Source organism: Jaculus jaculus, chromosome 4, assembly GCF_020740685.1.
Source record: "Jaculus jaculus isolate mJacJac1 chromosome 4, mJacJac1.mat.Y.cur, whole genome shotgun sequence".
NCBI lineage: Eukaryota > Metazoa > Chordata > Mammalia > Rodentia > Dipodidae > Jaculus > Jaculus jaculus.
In genome coordinates this window covers 67,802,501-67,815,866 of record NC_059105.1, presented here as the reverse complement: position 1 = coordinate 67,815,866, position 13,366 = coordinate 67,802,501, and the positions used below count along the sequence as shown (strand labels likewise).

Sequence of the window (13,366 nt, the reverse complement as noted above, 5' to 3'; positions counted from 1 at the left end):
AATATGTTGGCTGTAGGCTTGTCATAAATAGCCTTTATTATATTGAGATATATTCCTTCTATTCCCAGTCTCTGTAGGACTTTTATCATGAAGGGATGTTGGATTTTGTCAAATGCTTTCTCTGCATCTAATGAGATGATCATGTGATTTTTGTCCTGCAACCCATTTATGTAATGTATTACATTTATAGATTTGCGTATGTTGAACCATCCCTGCATCTCTGGGATAAAGCCTACTTGGTCAGGGTGAATGATCTTTTTGATATACTCTTGTATTCTGTTTGCCAATATTTTGTTGAGAATTTTTGCATCTATGTTCATGAGGGAGATTGGTCTGTAATTTTCTTTTTTTGTTCTATCTTTGCCTGGTTTTGGTATCAGGGTGATGCTGGCCTCATAGAAGGAGTTTGGTAGGATTCCTTCTTTTTCTATTTCCTGGAAAAGCTTAAGAAGCAATGGTGTTAGCTCTTCCTTAAAAGTCTGGTAAAATTCAGCAGTGAATCCATCCGGGCCTGGGCTTTTTTTAGTTGGGAGATTATTGATAACTGCTCGGATCTCCATGTTTGTTATAGGTCTATTTAAGTGATTAATCTCATTTTGATTTAATTTAGGTAGGTCATATAGATCAAGGAAATCATCCATTTCTTTCAGATTTTCATACTTTGTGGAGTATATGCTTTTATAGTATGTCCCTATAATTTTTTGAATTTCTCTGGAATCTGTTGTGATGGTACCTTGTTCATCTCTGATTTTATTAATTTGTGTCTCTTCTCTCTTTCTTTTGGTCAGATTTGCTAAGGGTTTATCAATCTTGTTTATCCTTTCAAAGAACCAACTCTTTGTTTCATTAATTCTTTGGATTGTTCTTTTTGTTTCTATTTCATTAATTTCTGCTCTAATCTTTATTATTTCTTCCCGTCTACTACTTTTTGGTTTGCCTTGTTCTTCTTTTTCCAAGGCTTTAAGGCGAAGCATTAGGTCGTTTACTTGCGACCTTTCTAATTTCTTAATATAGGCACTTAAGGCTATAAATTTACCTCTTAGAACTGCCTTCATTGTGTCCCAGAGATTTTGGTATGTTGTGTTCTCATTATCATTTGACTCTATAAATTTTTTGATTTCCTTTTTGATTTCTTCATTGACCCACTCATCATTTAGTAGTGTATTGTTTAGCTTCCATGATTTTGTGTATGCTCTATAGCCTTTCTTGCTACTGATTTGTAGTTTAATTCCATTGTGGTCAGATAGAATGCAAGGAATTATTTCAATTTTCCTGAATTTGTTAAGATTTGCTTTGTGTCCTAATATATGGTCTATTTTAGAGAATGTTCCATGTGCTGCTGAAAAGAATGTATATTCTGCAGCCTTTGGATGAAATGTCCTGTATATATCTGTTAGGTCCATATCTTCTATGACCTCATTTAGTCCAGATGCCTCTCTGTTTATTCTTTCCCTGGATGACCTGTCAATTGATGAGAGTGGGGTGTTAAAGTCACCCACCACCACCGTGTTTGGTGTTATCTGTGACCTTAGTTCTAATAGTGTTTGTTTGATGAATTTGGGAGCCCCCATGTTAGGTGCATATATGTTTAGGATTGTAATGTCCTCCTGTTGGAGTGTGCCCTTAATCAATATAAAGTGACCTTCCTTATCTTTTTTGACTAACTTCGGACTAAAGTCCACCCTGTCTGATATTAGGATAGCAACCCCTGCTTGTTTTCTAGGCCCATTTGCTTGAAACACCGTCTTCCAACCTTTCACCCTAAGATAATGTCTATCCTTTGTAGAAAGGTGAGTTTCTTGAAGACAACAAATTGTAGGATCCTGCTTTTTAACCCAGTCTGCAAATCTATGTCTTTTCGTTGGGGCATTGAGACCGTTGATATTAAGAGATATTATTGAAAGGTGTGTATTTATGTTTGCCATTTGTGTGTGTGTGTGTGTGTTACTTGTTCTACCTGTGCTCTCTTCTGTTAACTGGTATTTGAGTATGGCTGGTTTTTTCTAGGTTCCTTATATGTGTGCTTTTCCTTTTGTTCAGCATGGAGGATTCTATCAAGTATTTTCTGTAGAGCTGGTTTTGTCTTCAGATATTCCTTTAACCTGCTTTTGTCATGGAATGTCTTTATTTCTCCATCTATTTGGATGGATAACTTTGCAGGATAAAGTAACCTTGGTTGACAGTTGTTATCTTTCAGAACTTGGAATATATCACTCCAGGCCCTTCTGGCTTTAAAAGTTTGTGTTGAATAATCTGCTGTAATCCTGATGGGCTTGCTTTTGTAGGTAACTTGATTTTTCTCTCTAACTGCTTTCAATATTTTTTCTTTGGTTTGTGTGTTTGGAAGTTTGAGTATAATGTGGCGAGGAGAGTTTCTTTCTGGGTTTTGTCTGGCTGGGGTTCTAAAGGCTTCCTGTATCTGTATTGGCACCTCTTTCCCAATTTGGGGAAAATTTTCCTCTATGATTTTGTTGAAGATGCCTACTATGCCTATGGAGTGGAATTCTTCTCCTTCTACTATGCCCTGAATTCTTATATTGGATCTTTTCATAGTGTCCCGAATATCTTGAAATTCCCACTCATACTTTTCTATAAGTTTGTCTTTCTCTTTGTTGGACTGCATTAGGTCTGCCACCTGATCTTCTAGCTTAGATATTCTGTCCTCTCCCTCATCCATCCTACTGGTGAGATTTTCTACAGAGTTTTTTATTTCATTAACTGTGTTCTTCATTGCTAGTAATTCTGACTGGTTTTTCTTTATTATTTCTATTTCTCTATTTATGTCTTGTATTGCCTTCTTTATTTCATTAAATTGGTGTCCTGCCTCTTCTTTGATTCCTTTGATTTCCTCTTTGATTTCTTCTTTGATTGTTTTCATGTGTTCTTTGACCTCTTTGAACATATTTATAATTATTCTTTTGAACTCTTTCTCAGGCATTTCCTCTAACTCTTTCTCACTGGAGGACATTTCTGATGCATTAATACTTTTAGGTGGATTTATATCGTCTTGCTTTTTAGTGTTTCTTGTGTTATAATGTATATATTTTTGCATCTTGGATTAAGTTAATGCTTGGATTTTCTAGCTAGCTGTGTATTCTTAGCTGTATCAATTGATTTGGTGTAATATATTTTCAGGGTAGGACCTTAAGGTATTAGGTGTGGCTCTTAAGACTCTCAGAGTATCTACAAAGATGTTCTTAGGGGTTGAGTTTCCCTGCTATAGGAGTATTCAAGCAGGCTGAGTGGAATAATATACTGGTAGATTCTAAAATTTAGCTAAACACTGTACCCATTCCATCAAAAACAGCCCCGAGTATGTATGCAAGAGTAGTTATTATAATGACCAGATCCTCTATCAACAAAGAGGTTTAGATTTCTGGTCTGTTGAGGTATCCAAGTCAGCTTGTGACCAGGTGAGACCTTTCCCTGGTGCAATCCCAGTTACCTTGGGTGATTGTGGTCTCAGTCAAGTTGCTGCCTGGGTCGTCGGGCTGCTGTTCTGATTTCTGGAGCTGGGCACTTGCTTTTCCTACGGGGCAAACTGAGCCGCTGCCGCCGCCTCTGCAGCTGTTGTAGGTGCCACCCCCGGAGCCCCCACCGCTGCTGAAGCTGCCGTTGCCGTGTCCACCGCTGCTGCTCACCCCGAAGCCGCTGCTGCGGGATCTGTCACCGCTGCCGCTCCTGGGTCCACTGCTGCTGGGGCCACTGGTACCGGTGCTGGAGCCGCTGAAGTTGCTGCCAAATTCTGCTCCTGCTTGGGTCCCGCCGTCAGCCCAAGTTGGCGTGGCCGGGTCCCGGGCCGCTGCTGTGTTCGCTGGAGCTGGGTTCAGGCGGCAGGGGAGGGGAGGGAGCCGCGGCTGTTCTGGTTGTATCGTTTCTCCACGTGTGCTTTTACCTCGCGGTCTGCTCCTCCCTCCGTTGCTCGCTGCCGCTCTCCCCTCACGTTTCCCGAGTTGCGGAGAGCGCGGTGTGAGGGGAAAATCCCGCACCTGGCTTGTCCTGCGGCTCGAGCCGAGAGTCCGGCGGTTTTCTGCCGCTCCGCGGTTGTGGCGGGTAGCTGAGCCGCCCCGGAGCCGCTGTTCCCGCCTGTGCAGGCTCTGGATGCTCTATAACTCTTCCACTTCTCCGCTGCCGCCTCAACTTCCTATACACCTCACTTTTTAGTAAAAGTGTGTATTTTGCTGAGTTTTTTTTGGTCTTTCCCCCCCCAGGCTGTTTTGGCGTGGTACCTACGCCGCCATCTTAACCGGAAGTCGGCAGTGACTTTTTTTTGGGATGACCCAAAAGGCAACATAGTGCTGAGAAGAAGGGATGGAGGAGTGCTCAGCACTGAAACATCTCTATCACACCCTCCAAGGCTCAGGGTCCATTGCAGAAGTGGCAGTGGAAAGAATGTAAGAGCCAAAGGAAGGGTACCACTCCTTAGAATGTAACTGCCCACACAAAAATTGGCCCTGAATATCCATGACCTTGCAGTGCCTAGCAATACCTTCACAAGACCCTCATAATAGGAGAAAAAGAAGATGACATCAAAACAGACATTTTTATATATGTAGCACAAAAATTTCTTCAAAAAATTGAGGCCCAACTTGCTCTTTTTGTTTAATGATTTATCATGGCCACCTCTTCATATCAGTACACCAAGATTTCTTATTTTTATTAGCTGTTACATTATTTTTCAATGTATGAATACATTAATTTTAACAGATTTTGAAGCCTAACTGAAACACTGTAAAACTCATGTATTCAAGATGACCAGTTTGATAAGTTCTAATATATATAGACAATCTGTGACCCCATCACTACAATCAAGATCATGAACATATCCATCACCTTCAAAAGACTTCTGTGCCCTCTAGAATCCCTTCCTCTCATTTCCTTCCCTTTTCACTAGCTCTCTACTCCCAATAGCAATTACTGATCTGCTGTCTTTAAAGATTAATTTGCATTTTCTAGACCAGTACAAGAAATTACAATGTGATGCTTGGGCTGAAAAGTCAATGAGAAATCCTGCTGGAGCTGAGCTGAAAACCTCCTCCATGTAGACCAGCTGAAAGAAAGCTGGAAAAAGCCATGCTGCATGTAGTTCAATGGGAGAGAGAGAAATCACCAGTGAAGATACTCAACAGTGGATACTGCAAGCCTTGTATTCGGCCAGCCAGGCCAAATGAGCCAATGGGTGCAATAGTGGCACATCTGTTATGGGGGAAACCAACCGCCCTGTAATTTTACTGGAGGCCTGCTCCATGGGAGGGAATATATCCCTGATACTGAAAACCTACAACAGGGGTAGTTGTGAGCCCTATGGGTATAACGTCTGCTGATGTCTGGCTAAATGTATATACTATGCTCATCAAACTGCCCACTAAGCACTTCTGTTAATGTTCATACCCATATAATAATGCTACTCTCACTTTTGGTTAGAGAAGCTTCTCTTTTCAGATGGCAGTGACCTTGGGATGACTCAGAAGGTACCATGGTGCTGAGAAGTGACAGAAAAGAGCTCAGCATTGCAGTATCTCTATCACACCTTCCAAAGTTCAGGGTCCATTGTAAAAGAGGTGGTGGAAAGAATGTAAGAGCCAAAGGAAGGATAGGATTCCTTCCAATGTGCTCCTCCAGACACAAAATGGCCTGGATATCCATGACCTCGCAGTGCCTGATGCTACCTACACGAGACCATCATAATAGGAGGAAGAGATCATGACATCAAAATAAAAGAGACTGATAGAGAGGGGGAGGGCATATGACAGTAAGTGGAGTTTCAAAGGAGAAAGTAGGGGTAGGGAGGGAATTACCATGGGATTTTGTTTACAATCATGGAAGTTGTCAATAAAAAATAATAATAATAATAAAATTACAGTGTGTACAATAGCCCTTTTCTTTAAGGGGGAGGAGTGTACTAAGACACTGTCCCCCTAAGTAGATACCTAGAACTGTGGACAGCACTGATGCCTGGGCCTGCTATGCCTTCATTCTTTTTTTTTTTTTTTTTTCTTTTTTGAGGTAGGGTCTCACTCTGGCCCAGGCTGACCTGGAATGCACTATGGTGTCTCAGGGTGGCCTCGAACTCACGGCGATCCTCCTACCTCTGCCTCCCGAGTGCTGGGATTAAAGGCATGCGCCACCATGCCCGGCATGCCTTCATTCTTATATAAGCATACCTATGATAAAGTTTAACTTAAAAGTTAGGTGCACCTGAGCTGGAGAGATTGCTCAGTGGCTAAGTGCTCACAAAGCCTAACAGCCCTGGCTCAATTCCCCAGTAGCCACGTACAGCACAAAACGGCTCATGTATCTGGAGTTCATCTACAATGGCAGGAGGCTCTGGTATGCCTATACTTATTCTTTATGTCTGCCTCTTTCTCTCTGTCTTTCTCTCATATAAATAAAAGAATACGCTTTTATAGTTAGGCACAGTAAGAGATGAGCAACAATAACCACAAACTTCTGAATTGCTGCTGGAGTTGGTGGTGTGTGAAAGCACTTGAATAGGTCTGAGGTCCTAGGTTTTATCTCCAGGGGTTGGCAATGTGTTACTGCAACCAGCTTTTGGTGGGTTCTGGGGATTCAAACTCAGATCATAACGCTGAGCCATTTCCCCAGCCTGGCTTTTGTTCTTTTTTATTGGCTTGTTTTTTGTAATTGAATTTTGAGAACTGTTAAAATATATTCTAGCCAGGTGTTGTGGCACATGCCTTTAATCCCAGCACTCAGAAGGCAGAGGTAGGAGGATTGCTTGGAGCTCAAGGCCAGCCTCAGACTATATAGTGAACTCCAGGTCAGCCTGGGCTAAAGTGAGACCCTACCTCAAAAAAAAAAACAAAAAATAGCCGGGCATGGTGGCGCATGCCTTTAATCCCAGCACTCAGGAGGCAGAAGTAGGAGGATCGCCATGAGTTCAAGGCCACCCTGAGACTACATAGTGAATTCCAGGCCAGCCTGGACTAGTGTGAGACCCTACCTCAAAAAAAACAAACAAAAAAAACCCCCAAAAATAATTATATATATTTTCTGATTATGACCCTTTATCATAAAAAGGAACAAGCTACTGATAAATCCAACAACACTATAAATCTTGAAATAATTATTTTGAGAATAAAAGGCCAGACAAAAAGAAAATGCATGGGCTGGAGAGATGGCTCACCAGTTAAAACACTTGCTTGCAAACCCAGGTGCAATTCCTCAGAACCCATGTAAAGCCAGATGCACAAAGTGGCACATGTATCTGGAGTTCATTTGCAGCAGTAGAAGGCCCTGGCATGCCCATACTCATTTTCTCTATCTGCCTCTTTCCCTCTGCCTCTCTCTCAAATAAATATTTTTAAAGAAAGAAAATTCAAATCGTAAATAAAAAACGGAAAACTGTAAATTTATTCACAGACATTTTGCATTCTTCTCCCTTCTTTCTTTTTTCTTATTTGCAGGTAAATTTTTCTTGATACTGTTATTTTTGTTCAGAGACCTTTTTCCTTCCATTGTAAACTCCATTTCAAAGGCTAGGCAATATGCATTTTCTCATTTTTCTGTAGCCTGGGAAGGAGAGGGACAGGAGAAGGCTACAGATAGGTGTCACTGATACCAGACAGGCCTCAGGAGGGTTGGGTCTGCTTTTTGTCTTGCTTTGCCATGTGATGTTTTTATTGGAAATTTTTAAAATATTTATCCATTGTGAAAGAGAGAGAGAGGTAGATCAGATAGAGAAAATAGGCACACCAGGGCACCCAGCCACTGCGAACGAACTCCAGACACATGCCCCACCATGTGCATCTGGCTTATGTGGGTCCTGGGGAAATGAACCTGGGTCCTTAAGCTTTACGGGCAAGCACCTTAACTGTTAAGCCATCTCTCCAGTCCTGTAATACCTTTCTTTGTGACTCCTAAATAGCTGGGCATTCCACAGCAGCGTTGTCACGTGGGTGGCAGCGCTGGACACTGCAGCCCATGCATGGCACTTCCATGGCCTGTCTTTAATAGTTCCAAAGAGCTCTCCAGCTAACATCTGGTGGTGTATCCATCAGATGAGGTTGACAATGTCATTAAAAATTCTTTTTCTGGGGTGGAGAGATGCCTTACCAGTTAAGGCACTTGCCTGCAATGCCTAAGGACTCATTGTTGTCTCTCCAGGTCCCACATAAGCCAGACGCAGTGATACAAGTGTGCAAGGCCACACATGCACACAAGGGAATGCACGCATCTGGAATTCAATTGTAGTGGCTGGAGTCCCTGACATAGCAATTCTCTCTCTCACACACACACACACTCCTGCATTTAAAAAGGCAGTCTGTTGGGCTTGCCTCAAAAAGAAAATATGGGGGCTGGAAAGATGGCTTGGCAGTTAAGGCATTTGCCTGCAAAGTCAAAGGACCCTGGTTTGATTCCCCAGAACTGACATAAGTCAGATGCACAAGGGGGCACATGTGTCTGGAGTTTGTTTGCAATGGCTGGAGTCTCTGGTGCATCCATTCTCTCTCTCTCTCCCTTTCAAATAAATAAATAAATGAATAAATTATAAATATATATATGTATATATATGTATGTATATATATGTATATATGTATGTGTGTGTGTGTACTGAAAAATGTGGCATATGCATTTATAATCCCAATGTGCCACTTTAAGAAAAAGTTCTTTCCACTGTGCTTAATGTTTGCTTTGCCTCCCTCCACCCCCATCTCTGAGTGCTTCTCTGAGGGTTCTGGTGATCAGGTGCCAGCTGTCCTGACTGGTCAAAGTCACTGGAGGTCAGTAGTCGCCTTGGTCATGGCATCAACATTCTTAGCATGCAGTCTCAGGGGACACATGAGGTGCTGACTGTCCTTCTCTGCAGCTCTGGCACTCCCCTTTGACCTCTTTGGGGTTAAACCTGATGGCCTAACGGAGGTAGCCAGCGGCAAATGTACCTGGCTCTGTGACAACTGAAGAAAGTTATACTTTGCCTTCTCCAAGCTGATTTCAGTGCTGTGCTAGGTTTCTCTTACTTAGGGTGCATCCTATTCCTAAATGGGTTCTCTTGCCCTTCACATAGTTCCCTAAATGCAGCATGAAATCCTGAAAATCATGGGCTGACTGGCTTTCCTACTTTGCGGAGACCTCAAATTTTGTTGCAAAAGGAAGGAACACTTATCTTCCAGGGCTTGTTGTGGGTCTGAATTGCAGCTGTCTGATGAGCATTTGGAAGCAGCCTTACAACCTGCCAGCTGACCTTCTATGCCTGGACTGCTTCTCAGGGATGGAGGTGGGGTCAGGAGCCACTCAGAGCCGTCAAAGAATCCATACTCTGTACCTTCCTGGGCCACCAGTGTTCCATGTTGAGAGCCTTTTTAAGATTGCTACTGGTACAGTTTTGCTTGCTTATACCAATTCTTATTCATTTTGTTGGCCAAGGGATACGTGGTGTTCCTGCTACATTCCATCTTCTTTACCTGGAAGACTCTGTCTTGCCTGTGATACAGACTACAGTGGTGGTCATTCTTGGATACACCACAGGATCTTGCCCAATTTGGAGTGTGTAGCACTATTTTTAAAAAGGGGTTGGGGGCTTGAGGGATGGCTTAGTGGTTAAGGCATTTGCCTGCAAAGGCAAAGGATCGAGGTTCAATTTCCCAGGACCCATGTTAGCCAGATGCACAAGGGGCACACATGTCTGGAGTTCATTTGCAGTGGCTGGAGGCCCTGGCGCACCCATTTTTTTTCTCTCTCTCTCCCTCCCTCCCTATCTCTTTCTCTGTCAAATAAATAAATAATAAAATATTTTAAAAAGGTTAAGAATAAAGGATATCATCATTCCACATTCCTATAATGGAACTCCATGTAATGGTTGACTCTTAAGTACGCTGAACAACAAAGACAAACTAATTGTCCTCTGCATTTCCTCCTTTGGATTGTGGTGTTGCAGATTAATCCAGACCTTCACACCTGCTAAGAAAGCATTCTACCCTGAGCTTCACCCCCAGCCCCTTAAAACTGATCACATCGCTCATTCCATTTCAAAGCATGAAGCCTCTCTTTGAACGAAGCAGGTCTATTTGAGAACTTTAGGAAAAATCTCATATGTTCATTTCTAAACCCAGATGCTCATGCTACCACTTACCTAAACCAAATGATCTTTACAATTCAAGTACTTGAACCTCTTGCGTTGAAGCTCTGGTTGAATCTGCCTGCATTCCATCCCCGTCTTGGGAACAGCCTCCTATTCTGAATCAGCATGCTCTTCACTGTGTCAGGTTCTATGATCCTTCACACCCATCTGTGGTTTATTTATGTGCAAGCATATATCTCAATGCTCCATCTAGTCATGACAAGAATGATATCTCTTAGTGAGCACTTACTACTTGTGGGGGTTTGATTCAGGTGTCCCCCATAACCTTAGGTGTTCTGAATGCTAGGTTCCCAGCTGATAGAGATTTGGGAATTAATGCCTCCTGGAGGCAGTGTATTGCTGGGGCGGGATTATGGGTATTAGAACCAGTTTCTCCTTGCCAGTGTTTGGCACACTCTCCTATTGCTATTGTTCACCTTGTGTTGGTCAGGGGGTGATGTCAACCCTCTGCCCATACCATCACATTCCCCTGCCATTGTGGAGTTTCCCCCTCAAGCCTATAAGCCAAAACAAACCCCCCCTTTTTTCCCCACAAGCTGCTCTCTTGGTTGGGTGATTTCTACCAGCAATGTGAACCCGCAACACTACTATAAAGAGCTTTCCATGTATTATCTCTTTTCGTACAAGAGACCCATGAAGGAGCTTGCTCATCCAGCTGGACAGGGAGAGACACAGAAGTTAAATCCAGATCTTTTAGCTGAGCATGGTGGCACTTGTCTTTAATCCCAGCATTTGGGAGGCGGAGGTAGGAGGATGGCTATGAGTCTGAGGCCAGCCTGAGACTGCATTTTGAATTCCAGATCAGCCTGCACCTCAGAGAGACCTTTCCTTGAAAAGAAAGAAAGAAAGAAAGCCAAATCCAGATCTTTTGAATTCTGAAGTTCATGTGCAGCCACTATATTAATTTTCAGTCTACTTGTAAACATCCAGGATATAGGAATTGGATCTTATGTCTCCTTATACTGATTTACCTACTCATGTATATGTACTGGGTGCCCTTTACATAGGGAATAAAGCACAAGCTCTTCTTTGTAAAATCAGACAAAACCAGTATAAATAACTGAAGAGGGGCTGGGAGGATGGCTCAGTGGTTAAGTTCTTGCTACTCAAGTCTTAGTATCGTAGTTTGGAATGAAAGATAACATGTAAAAAGAGGGAAGCAGCGGTGGGCTTCTGTAATCCCAGCATGCTGATGGGTGAGGTGAAAAGTAGAAAGAAGGCCGGGCGCGGTGGCGCACGCCTTTAATCCCAGCACTCGGGAGGCAGAGGTAGGAGGATCGCCGTGAGTTCGAGGCCACCCTGAGACTACATAGTGAATTCCAGGTCAGCCTGGGCTAGAGTGAGACCCTACCTCGAAAACCAAAAAAAAAGAAAAGAAAAGTAGAAAGAAGAATTTCCCAGAAGCTCAAGGACCAGCTTGTCTGGCCAGTGGCAAAACAACAGCCAGAAAAAGAGAGACTGCCCCAAATGAGGTCAAAGGTGAGGACTCATCTGAAAGTTGTTCTCTCACCTCCAAACACGCGCTGTGGTGTGTGCACTCTCACACACCTAAACACGCACATGCTCATACATACCATACGCAACACATGCACACACACAAACTGAAGTGTACATTATAAAACGGTGATACTAATATGACAGCTAATTTTCATACAGTGTGTTGCTTACTTACTATGTACAGACACCTTACATTAGATGTGATCGATTGCTTAATTCTCACCCTTGCCTATGAGTTAGGTTTTACTGTTATTATCCCATCTCACAGATGAAGAAACTGAGCCATGGAAACATTATGTACTTCTCATGGGTAAGTAACTACTAAGTTTGTCTAGACTCCACTGTCTCTCAAAATAAATTATACTAGAGGTAGCCAAATAAAATATTTATAGATTAACTGTCTTAAAGGAACTAAGTATGCAACATCAATTGGAATCAAATGATAAGTACAATGATTAACATAAGAAAAAATATGTAATAAGAAAGTTATTATGTGAACAATGCTTGACATCTGAACTCTCTTATGATCCTGGAAACAATCTATTATTAAATAACTTATATAATTATGTTTCAATATCCAGGCCAGGTTTTACCTTTAGTCTCTGGAAGATGCCTTAGCTTAATGTTTTCTTTTCCTAGGTAGGGTGTCACTCCAGTCCACACTGGCCTGGAATTCACTATGTAGTCTCAGGGTGGCTTTGAACTCATAGAGATCTTCCTACCTTTGCCTCCCAACTGCTGGGATTAACAACGTGTGCCACCACACCTGGCTTCAGTGGTTTTTTTTGTTGTTGTTGTTTTTTTTAACTAAAGATCATAAGTCTTTAGTGAGTCATGAAATCAGTTTACCTAGTGTGGTGATTTGGATCACATGTATCCCATAAACTCATGTGTTTTGTATACTTGGTCCTTAGCTGGTGGCAATTTGAGAGGTGAAGCCTTGCTGGAGGTGTGTTGTTGAGGTGTGTTGTTGGGGGCAGGCTTAGGAGTGTTATAGCCAGCTCCCCCTTGACTGAGTTCCACTGACTTTTCTGCTGTGGTAGAGGTGATGGTCAGCCTATGCTCATGCCATGTTTTCCCTGCCATTATGAAACATCCCATCAAGACTGTAAGCCAAGATAAAAACCTTTCCTCCTGCTTCTGGTTTGGTATTTGTCCCAGCAGTGAGAAGGTGGGATTACAACAGCTAATCTAAATACTGCTTAGAAAGGAGACAGAATAGAAAACATGGGTGTGCAGCTGAGCATGCAGCTTTTGGCATTTTATTATTTTATTTTATTTTATTTTTTCCAAAGGTAGGTTCTTACTGTAGCCCACACTAACCTAGAACTCACTCTATAGTCCTGGGCTGGGCTCAAATTCACAGCAATCATCCTAACTCTGCCTCCCAAGTGCTGGGAATAAAGGCAAGCACCACCATGCCCTGCCTATTTTTATTTTTTGAGTGTGTATGTATATGCACATGTGTGTGTAGAGGTCAGAGGTCAATGTCAATTCTCCTCACCTAATTTTTTTTCTCTTTCTTTTCCGAGAGAGAGAGAGAGAGAGAGAGAGAGAGAGAGAGGGAATTGGCATGTCAGGGCCTCAGCCACTGCAATCAAACTCCAGACACTTGTGCCACCTAGTGGGCATGTGTGACCTTGAGCTTGCCTCACCTCTGCGTCTGACTAACATGGGATCTGGAGAGTCAAACATGGGTCCTTAGGCTTCACAGTCAAGTGCCTTACCTGCTAAGCCATCTCTCCATCCTGCTCCACCTCACTTTTT

General features: G+C 42.6%; 1 protein-coding gene across 4 annotated transcripts in view; it reads right to left on the bottom strand.

Annotated features, from left to right (window-relative positions):
- Positions 1 to 13,366, bottom strand: part of Mettl8 (methyltransferase 8, methylcytidine) — a 135,534-nt gene that overhangs the window by 72,819 nt on the left and 49,349 nt on the right. The window contains exon 2 of one of the 4 annotated variants that reach the window (XM_045147910.1): positions 10,094 to 10,291. The exons of the other annotated variants lie outside the window; for them this stretch is intronic. The gene's annotated coding sequence lies outside the window, so the exon portion shown is untranslated. The remainder of the gene's footprint in view (positions 1 to 10,093; positions 10,292 to 13,366) is intronic. 4 annotated transcript variants of the gene reach the window in all.